General features: G+C 41.2%; 1 long non-coding RNA gene across 2 annotated transcripts in view; it reads left to right on the forward strand.

Annotated features, from left to right (window-relative positions):
* LOC140916184 (uncharacterized) overlaps nucleotides 1–9,659 on the forward strand; it is a 58,758-nt gene extending 49,099 nt beyond the window's left edge. The window contains exons 4-5 of one of the 2 annotated variants that reach the window (XR_012160450.1): nucleotides 6,447–6,517; nucleotides 9,467–9,659. This is a non-coding gene — a long non-coding RNA (uncharacterized lncRNA). The remainder of the gene's footprint in view (nucleotides 1–6,446; nucleotides 6,518–9,466) is intronic. The other variant, XR_012160451.1, reaches the window with a different exon arrangement.
* The last annotated feature ends 1,430 nt before the right edge of the window (nucleotides 9,660–11,089 follow it).

The raw sequence follows: 11,089 nt of genomic DNA on the forward strand, positions 1-11,089 counted from the left end.
TAATCACTTAAGTCCAGGAGCTGGGACTTTAAGAGAAACATAAAATATCACAAGACTCGTAATAAAATCCTAATAGTTGGCAACATTAAAAATGGCTTTACTGGTGCCTTCTTTGCAGTATGTATATGGCTTAGCTTTGCAGTCCTACAATGCAATCTCAACAGTTCAAAAGATAGGGGCATCCTATAACAGGCTGGTGATATGCCAGGGCAGTAAATAGATGTTTATGGTGTAGCTTTTGTTAGAAGTCACGCTTGAAATTCTGTACTCTATGGCCTACTCAATTGCCTTCATCCATCTGTTTGAAGTGGGAGCATTCTTTATTTAAAGCTTGTGGCCACCTGCTGTCCAAAACAGCAGATTAAACTAGGGTGCGTTGGTTTGTGTGTTCAGCTATTAACTGTTGCAGCCATGTCATACCAGCTTGTGTTGTGATCCTGTCAGCTCCCACAGGCTAAATAGTAGGGCCGTCTCAGACCTTGCGCACATTCAGCTCTTACATGGCCTTCAATCCCTATCATAGTATGATATTTTTAAAAATTGTGAAATATGTAAACACAAATTCTGCCTCAGTAACAATGGGGTTCCATGGATGTTTCTGAGGCAATATATGGCTCAGGAAGTGAAAACTGTTTGTAACTTCAGAGATCTCGATAAGTGGCCACAAATCCAGCAGCCTTTCCTTCCATTTAGTGGGGAGATCTAGGCAAAGTGGTCCTGACTGTTTGTTTGCTGACGCAAGTCAGACTCATTTGCATGTGGACGAAAAGGTGGCTTGGGCTCAAACCTGAGTCAGAATCTGAATTTAGGGTATGTCTACACTGCAATGTTATCCCAGAGTTTGAACTCAAGCTCAACCCTAACCTCCCTTCTGTCTAAACACAAATCACACTAACCCATGGCTCAGACCCAGAGTCCTAGAATCCCATGGGGGTGAAGGGCCCTAACCAGAGTCAAGCCGAGACCCCAGGGTTCTAGCTCTGTTGCTTTGTTGTATAGACACAGCTCCACTGGCCTCATGGTCTGAGAGTTTGCAAAAAGCATCCCATGGGCCAACTTTCTTTGTCCTCTGGACAGTCAAGTTTGTCAGACATTCAAGTTTTCTCACCTTGCACCATGAACAAAGGCCTAGAGTGGCCATGTTTAGGAAGGTGCTAGGAAGTCTGGGATATAGGTGGTTGAGAAGTGGTGCTGATCATGTTATACTTCCATCTCTGCCCCTGCTCACCAGCACTGCCTTTGCTGTGTTCTGAGGTTCCAGCACCTAACCCCGCTCTTAATGATGTCACGGGGAACCTCACTACTGCTGCTGCTTCATCTGCCTTGTCTTTCACTGCCACATTTGTCCTCAGCCAGGTCAAAGGCTCAGCACCCTATACCAGCCTGTCAGTGATTTCAGCTTTAGTGATCACAGAGAAGAAACAGACTCTCAATTGAGTCTGATCAGCTCTGTCTTTAAACACTTCAGGGGAAGGATCAAGCATCCTCTAGGATCCTATATTAGAGTCTACACCACCAGATCGGAACATCTGTCCCCCCCACTCTGCCTCATCTCATCTCACCTCTCTCTTTCAGATGGTGTTGGCATACTACCCCGTGCTTAGTGACTGGGAGCACAGTTCTGCTGCCCTTTAGTCATACAATTAGGATAACAACATTTCATTACTCTGGCATCCAAGATTTAAGATAATTTTAAACCACAACAGCCAAAAATGATCACTTTGGCAAAGCAGGTCTGCTTGCTGGTCATCTAGGTGAAGTAGATATGTCTATCCAAATACTAACAAATTTGTTTGGGCATAAGCTTTCGTGGGCTAAAACCCACTTCATCAGATGCCCACAAAAGCTTATGCCCAAATAAATTTGTTAGTCTCTAAGGTGCCACAAGTACTCCTCGTTCTTTTTGTTGATACAGGCTAGCACGGCTACCACTCTGAAACCTATCCAAATACTGTCTGCTTCTGAGGTCTTCTACCACAGTTTATCAATAGATGGCGGGAGAGAGCTCATTCAGACCACTAGCTCACATTTTTTTTAAACCTTCAATAGAAATGTGTAGCAGAAATATAATTTTCTATTAAGTCTTATAGAATAGTTAGAAAATAGAACGTTATAGTTTTTTAAATTAAATTTTTATAAGACTTTTCTAGGAGTATATTTTCTGACACAGATAGGTAAAATAGCAAATAATCAAACACTCAATTTGCAAACACTTAGATAATAAGGTGATAAGTAGCAGCATGGATTTGTCAAGAACAAATCGTGTCAAACCAATCTTATAACGTTCTTTGACAAGATAACAAACCTTGTGGGTAGGGGGAAGCAATAGATGTGGTATATCTTGACTTTAGTAAAGCTTTTGATATTGTCTCGCATGACCTTCTCATAAACAAACTAGGAAATACAACCTATATGGAACTACTATAAGGGGCTGCATAACTGGTTGTAAAACCGTTCCCAGAGAGTAATCACAGTTATCAGTGGTCACAGTCAAGATGGAAGGGTATATTGAGTGTTGTACTGCAGGGATCAGTTCTGGTTTTGGTTCTAGTCAATATCTTCATAAATGATTTGGATAATGGTATAGAGAGTGCATTTTATAAAGTTTGTGGACAGTACCAAACTGGGAGGGGTTGCAAGTGCTGTGGAGGATAGGATTAAAATTCAAAATCTGGAGAAATGGTCTGAAGAAAATAGGATGAAAATCAAAAAGGACAAATGCAACGTACTCCACTTAGGAAGGAACAATTAGTTACGCACATACAAAATGGGAAATGACTGCCTAGAAGGAGTTCTGCAGAAAGGGATCTGGGACTTATAGTGGATCACAAACTAAATATGAGTCAACACTGTTGCAAAAAAAGCAAACATCATTCTGGGATGTAGTAGCAGGAGTACTGTAAGCAAGACACAGGAAATAATTATTCCGCTCTGCTCTGATCTGATTAGGCCTCAACTGGAGTATTGTGTCCAGTTCTGGGTGCCACATTTCAGGAAAGGTAAGGACAAATTGGGGAAAGTCCAGAGAAGAGTAACAAAAATGATTAAAGATCTTGTCAGGGTTCCCTCCCCACTCTGAACTCTAGGGTACAGATGTGGGGACCCACATGAAAGACCCCCTAAGCTTATTTCTACTAGCTTAGGTTAAAAACTCCCCGAAGGCACAAATTCCTTTTGTCCTTGGATGGTATGCTGCCACCACCAAGTGATTTAAACAAACATTCACTTGAAGCCCTGTCTCCCCCCCAGATATCCTCCCAAGCCCTTACAACCCCTTTCCTGGGGAGGCTTGAGAATAATATCCTAACCAATTGGTTACAAAGTGAGCACAGACCCAACCCCTTGGGTCTATAGGCACTGAAAAATCAATCAGATTCTTAAAAAAAGAATTTTATTTAAAGAAAAGATGAAAGAATCACCTCTGTAAAATCAGGATGGAAGATTACAGGGTAACAAAGGATTCACAAACACAGAGGAGCTCCCTCTAGGCTTAGTTGCAAAGTTACAAAAAACAGGAATAAACCTTCCTCTAGCAAAAGGAAAATTCACAAGCTAAAAACAAAAGATAATCTAACGTGCCTTGCCTTCTTTACCTACTCTTTTTGCAATATTGAGAAAAGATTTTCTCAATCTTTTGGCATTTTAGGAGAAGGAGTCTTCTGACCTGATGCTTCTCTGCTTCCTCAGAGAACACACAAACAAAGCCTTGCCGGCCCTCATACGAAAGTATCTTCTTTCCCCATTGGTCCTTTTGGGCAGGTGCCAACTAGGTTATTTGAGCTTCTTAACCCCTTACAGGTAAGGAGGAATTTTAGGCTACCCTTAGCTGTATGGTTATGACAAATCTAGAAAACATGACCTATGAGGAGAGATTAAAAAAACTGGGTTTTTTTTAGTCTGGAGAAAAGAAGACAGAGAGGGGACATTACAGTTTTCAAATACTTAAGAGGAGGAGGGAGAAAAACTGTTCTCCTTAGCCTCTGAGAATAGGATACGAAGCAATGGGGCTTAAATTGCAGCAAGGGGTTAGACATCAGGAAAAAATTCCTAACTGTCAGGGTGGCCAAGCACTGGAATAAATTGCCCAGGGAGGTTGTGCCCATTGGAGATTTTTAAGAACAGATTAGACAAATACCTGTCAGGGATGGTAATACTTTGCCCTTTCATGAGTGCAGGGGACTGAACCAGATGACCTCTCAAGGTCCCTCCCAGTCCTATGATTCTATGAAAATATACCTGATCTAATAATATAGAAATATGCCTATCTTTCTAATGACAGGTTTCAGAGTAATAGCCGTGTTAGTCTGTATTCACAAAAAGAAAAGAAGGACTTGTGACACCTTAGAATGCATCCAATGAAGTGAGCTGTAGCTCATGAAAAATTATCTTTCTAATGTAACCATGATCACATCCCTTTCAGACCAAACCTGTTTTTCCCTCATTAAGAAACATAGTGCTTTTAAAGGTCCGAGACTAATGGAGTAGGGGAAGCACATGCTAGTTTTATTTTCACTGAAAACTAGAGCTGCCAACAATTTATAACAGCTAATTAATTTTGAAGTTCGCCTCTTCTATTCATGAGCTGTCTGACAGCAGGTTGCCATTTTGTCCTTTTATTTTAAATTACTCCTGTAACAATTATCAATATTACGAGAGTAAGTTCCAATTAATCAGAAACTATATAGTTTGTTTGCATGTCAATAGCATGCAGAGGCCCCAGCTGGACACATTATGCTAGACATTCTACAAATATGTAGTTTCAGTCACTAATTTTTGGTCTATAACTTGTTCATAAGCATTTAGTTGTGAGTGTTTGTCTGAGATTCAAACTCTTTTGAATGGACACATAGGTCACGTGGAATGTTTCTCTTACCTGACTGGATGAGCGCAACTCTTACAACCAGGTTTCCAGATCAAATACTAGCATTTGCAAATTCAGAATTCTCTTCCTGCAAATATTCTCCAATATTAAAAAACTCTTTTTTTTTTCCACAATCATTCTTGCCACTAAACATGTTTGCTAGAATACTTGCCGAAAGCAAACTTAAAATGGAGCAAATACAGTTGCAGTATATGTGGTTTAAAAACTTAAGCAAATATTCAAATAACATTTTTTCATTATTGGCCCAGCTCATCTTATTACAATAATTACACACGTGTGTGCATGTACATGCAGACAAAACTGACAGAGGAAAGAAGGTAGAAGGTTAGAAACTGACCCCCATTCAGCACAAGACTTAAGCATATACTTAACTTTAAATAAATTTACAAGGGCTAACTCACTTCAGTGGGACTAAGTGTTTGGATGAATCAGGGTCTACAGCAGAAATTATTGTCCGGAGGATGAAAAAATAGCAGATAATGAGGACCACTGATCGAAGCCATAGGCTGAGGGCTTTATTGCCAGCCGCAGATTCCTTTCTAAACTCAAGAAATAAAAGTTTGCGTGATCAACTAGAACAATGATCCTAATATCTTTTCCTACCACTATGCAGTTAATATGGGCCAGATGTTTAAAGGTATTAGGCACCTATGGACCTACACCAAGACCTGTCACCAGAGAAGTCCCTCCAGTATTTTTTGCCTCCTTTATGTCAGCCCTTGTACAGAAATGTCACATCTCATCATTTAGTAGGTTGATTTAAGGATAATAATAGAACAGTAATAATACTCAGTTCCTTTCATCTGAGGAACTCAAAGCATTTACAAGCAGTAATTAGCTCTTACAACACTTCTCTGATGAAGGCAAGTATTATTCTTCCTAATTAACAGATATGTAAACTCAGGCAGGGTGAAGTTGTGATTTGCCCAAGGCCACACAGCAGGTTGCAAGCAGAACTAGGCATAAAACCCAGAAGGCCTAGTTCCTGTTGTGTTCTAAGCAGTGGATCACAGGTCTGACAAGGAGGTGTTTTAGCTGATACCTCCCAACCCAAGTGGCAGCAGGAGGGTTCTTACCTCGGGGGAACACCCAGGACCCCCATGTTCATCCTTTAAAATGATTGTGTGGTATCCAATGCAAAGTTTTTCTCATGTCAGGTGTCTTCGGAAGGCTCATAATGTACTGAGCATTGTTGTTACAGTAATGTTATAGGTTATAATTTCATGTATGTAGTTATGAGGCTGAAAATGTATCCTCATGGCTTAAAATAAGCCCAGGCAAAAACTCTCCAAGAGCAGAGAGGCAGTTCACACCTCAGCAGGGCAGGTATGGGACAACCTCAGCCTAGCCTCACAGGAACAAAGGATGCTGGCCTAGGCAGCAACAAAAGAATCTGTTGGACTTCAAGTGAGTCACCCTCCTTTCTTTGGACAGTTTGGGACTGAGATGAGGTAATGCTCACCAGACTCTGAAGGGTGGGGGGCAAAGCCAAGAGGGAAGAAAGAACATGATAAAAGGGAGAGACATTTGCCATTCTCTCCCTCTCTTCCACCTACATCTACAGACACCACACCAAGCGATTGAAGTGCTGATCAAAAGGGAAAGCCTGGCTGAAGAGCAACCAACCAGCCTGTGGTGAGAAGCATCTAAGTTTGTAAAGGCATTGAAAGTGTTAAGATCAGCTTAGAATGCGTTTTGCTTTTATTTCATTTGACCAAATCTGACTTGTTATGCTTTGACTTATAATCACTTAAGCTATTTTATAGTTAATCTGTTTGTTTATTCTACCTGGAGCAGTGCATTTGGTTTGAAGCATGTCAGAGACTCCCCTTGCAATAGCAAGCCTGGTACACATCAATTTCTTTGTTAAATTGACAAACTCATATAAGCTGGCAGCGTCCAGCGGGCATAACTGGGCACTGCAAGACGGAGGTTCCTAGGGTTGTCTGGGACAGCAGATATTGGCTAGTGTCATTTGGTTGCACAACCCAAGATGCAGCTTACATGCCATAAGCTGTGCGTGAAAAGAGTAGGGTAAGGCTGGCACAGCCGAGTCAAGGATTGGAGTGACCTAGCAGATCAGCGGTTCAGATAACACCGGAGAGGAATGTCACAAGTGGACTGAGAGAAACATTCTGTCAGTCCAAAGGGAAACTGAATGCCACAGTGGATTGGTTCAGCCGCAGAATGGTCCAAGGGTTGTGGTGTCTCCACCAGAGAGATTTTGACTGCATAGCCCAGATCTTTGGGAAACCAATGTGGGATCTCTTCGCATCCAGCTCCAATGCCAAGGCAAAAAACTTCTATGCCAGGAGGAGAGATCATAGGGCTTGGGGAACTGATACCTTCTACCAAGTGTGGCCAAGGACTCTGCTATATGCATTCCCTCCTTTTTCCTTGATAACACACATCATCCAACAAATAGTCAGACAACAGGTGACCGTTATTCTGATTTCACTGCTGGCCCAGAGATCCCTGGTTTTCAGACCTTGTGGAGATATTTGTGGCCCACACCACATCTACTATTCACTTTTAGCACATCTAACAATTGATAATGAAGGATCTACTACAAAAAAATCCCCTCTCAACGGAATTTATGGACCAATCCTCAGCAATGAGAATAAGAATTGGTCTCCCTAGGAAATTTTTGTTCTGAGCAGGGGGTTGGATCCAAAAATTCATCCACCCCATGCACTTCATCCTCTTCTATGAGGAAGTAAACTTTCAATAGTGCTGTCCTATTTTTCTTGTTTTAGGGAAAAACATGGTTTTTACATTGAGTCGGGATTATCCCAGTTTATCTTTGCCAGGTTGGATGGTGCTATTTATTGTTGGGCAGATTTATCTGCTATTGTGAATGTGTTTTGAAAGATTGTTTTATTCAGATGCAACAGTTACCTTCTTTGGAAATGATGTTCTGGAGGGACTCTTCAGGGGGAGAAGTCCTCTGGAGAGTCAGTCCAGCCAATCAAAAAGTTCTGACTCCTACCATACAGTGAACTGAAGAACCCATCATGACTGAATGTATGGGATACTCCATCCTGAACCATCTTGTGCTTGATTTTTCACAGGTGCTTAGCACCTCTGTGTTCCATTGGCTTCAGGTGGAATTGTTGGTGCTAGGCATCTCCGAAAAGCAGGTTCTGAGTGGCTGAAGCTGGGAACCCAAAGTCATTGCCTCCTTTGACAATGTTGGCCAATATCTTTACAAGCTGCTCATTGATCAGAAAAATACTTAGAAAATCTGAAGTTGGCTTTGTTTTGTTTGTTTTAGTTTTGCGATTATGGCACATTTGTGGTCAATCATCAGCAATGTAATGATTTAAGTGCCATTCTTCAGTGCTGAACTAATGCCCCATGATGGTGTTGTGGGCACTCTGCTGTTAGAAGTGCCCCTTTTGAGATGAGACTTTAGAAAATAAAATATTGACCACCACGGGCATTATGAATACTGCAGGGTGAGATTTTTAAGAGAGAAGTACTCCAGAAGTTCTGGCCAAACTCCCAGCTGGGTAATTAATTTCTCCCTCTTTAAATTTCCCTGAAGTTTCAACTGGAAATTGTATTCTACACTTCCAGACTGTGGTACAGCATTGCTGTATATTGCTAAATGTCAACTGTGTTCCATCCAGGAAGTGGCTTCATCTCTGTGTGTGTGTGTGTGTGTGTGTGTGTGTGTGTGTGTGTGTGAAATGACTCCTATATGTATGTTTGTAAAGAGCGCTGGGATTTTTTTTGAGACAAAAGGTGCTTTATATAATGCATGTTTTTTTAATATTAGTTTATTAGATACTGAAAGTTACTGTAGTAATTCTTCCATCCTGTGCTCATTTTTATCCTAAATATTATTCATCAATGTAATCCCTTAAATCTGATCCACATAACAGTGAATGAACAACCCACATAAAGCAAAATGTTTTGCTTCCCAGATTCAGTCCCCTAAGTCATCCATTGTCCCACATCATTATATTTTGTTTGTTAGCTGTGGACTTTGAAGAATCAGTTAGATTGAAGGGAGACCCCTAGAGGGTCATCTATTCCATCCACCTGCATCAGGGAAGAATTACTTTAATTATCCTCACAGTAATAATCTTTAATGAATAATTGTATAGGTCCAGCAGATGCAATTACACAATCTCCCTTTGATATGTTCAAATAAGTCCTGGTTTTCCAGTACTATATTTCCTTACCCACATTGTAAAATGGCTAATATTTTTTGCATTTCAGACCCAGCACGTACACCACAGAGATGTGTGGAATTTATACACCTATTAAAAGAGACCTCCTTTCAGCAAGCAGCTCCAAAATGTCAGAACTTTTTGTGTGAGACATAAGAACAGCCATACTGGGTCAGACCAAATGTCCATTTAGCCAGTATTCTGTCTTCTGACAGTGGCCAATGCCAGATGCCCCAGAGGGAATGAACAGAACACGTAATCATCAAGTGATCCATGCCCCGTCGCCCATTCCCAGCTTCTGGCAAAGACAGGCTAGGGACACCATCCCTGCCCATCCCGGCTAATAGCCATTGATGGACCTATCCTCCATGAACTTATCTAAGTCTTTTTTGAACCTTGTTTATAGTCTTGGTCCTCCTCACCTTCAGGGAATTAGGCACTAATCGATGAGTGACCGTGCCAGCATGAATCCGCCTAATTGCTGTAGCATGACATCTTGCTGAAGTAGAAGGTAATACCTTCAGAGCACTTAATAATGTATTAGAATCATCAGCATCTTTCTGATACTTCTGTGCATCCTTCACCCAGATTATTTTGTAATGCACACTGGAAATGTCTTTTTCTACATCTTTTTCCTAAACTATATTGAATGCTTTGTAAATTTATTCTTCTTTCTAGTTCTTGGTTTCTCTTTTACCTATCTGTTCAACATTGCATTGCATTGATTTGCAAAATGAACAAAAGTTCTTTGTAGTAAGTAGTCAATATTTAGAAGTCTGCTGTATATGTGAATTGCGCCTGTTTTAATCCTTATGCAGTGATATGCTTCAAACACCAGTACCCCAACCCCTGCTCTGAGGAACTGATATCCTTCAGAATAACATTAGGGCCCTTTCATGAAATCTTTGCTTATGTTGGTGATTCTAGAGTATCCCCATCTCACAAAAAGGAATCTCTGCCAAAAAACCTTTTGTGGAGTTTTGCAGCTCCAAGCATTCTTCCCCAGGTATTTCTGCAGGAGGAAATGCTCTGGGCCCTATAACTTAACTAATTACTCTTCTGGAGCCACTCTGTTTTGGTAACAATACCAAAACTTAGGATTTTCAGTTCCAAGAAATTTTGATATATTTCAGAATTGTGGATGGGCGGGGAGGGTAGATTTCTGGTTTGTGAGAAATTTTCAAAAATGTTGGCTTCAGTCTGATTCAATCTTGATTTTGAGAGCCCTCACTAGAGCTGGGTTTGCTGGACTCCTGGCTCCTCATCCATGAGCTGCCCCAGAGCCATGGACCCTGGAACTCTGGGGTCCCTAGAAACCTGCCAGACGAGTTGGCAAGGAACCAGGCAGGTTTCTGATGGAAACCTACCTGGCAGGCAGGGTTCCTGTCATTCAACAGAAGTGTGTAAAACTGGATTTGCTTTCATGCGACTTTTGGGATTCAACTAATTGGCATTCTCAGAGGAAACTTTGTTTCATCAGTAAATTTCCAACTAGCAAAAAGAGTACTTGTGGCACCTTAGAGACTAACCAATTTATTTGAGCATGAGCTTTCGTGAGCTACAGCTCACTTCATCGGATGCATACCGTGGAAACTGCAGCCTACTAGCCAACTAGCTTTACTCTACCTAGTAACTGGGCAAATAATTGGGTGAACTTGAATGTCATTTGTCTGACTCCTAAAACTTATTTAATCCATGTGAGTGTGGTCCCCACAGACATACAAAAGTCCCCCACTTGCCCAAAAGTGACTCTAGTACTTGCCATGTATCTATTATATTAATGCAGTGACTGATTCAGAATATTAATGGTGCTTCTGACCTTACTAAGAGGGCCAGGAGAAAGGCAAGAGAGAAGAAAAACTCTGGGGCAGAAGGACATCTGAGAAAAGAATGTTTGATTTCAACAGTCCTCAACCAAAGAAAAAGCCACGTGAGCAGGGAATAGGACTTTAGTGGAACTCCTCACGTGAATAAAGACTCCATGTAACAATAACTGTTTGTTTAATCCATCCCAAAGGCATTAATTTGT

Source organism: Lepidochelys kempii, chromosome 8 (genome assembly GCF_965140265.1).
Source record: "Lepidochelys kempii isolate rLepKem1 chromosome 8, rLepKem1.hap2, whole genome shotgun sequence".
Taxonomy (NCBI): Eukaryota; Metazoa; Chordata; order Testudines; family Cheloniidae; genus Lepidochelys; species Lepidochelys kempii.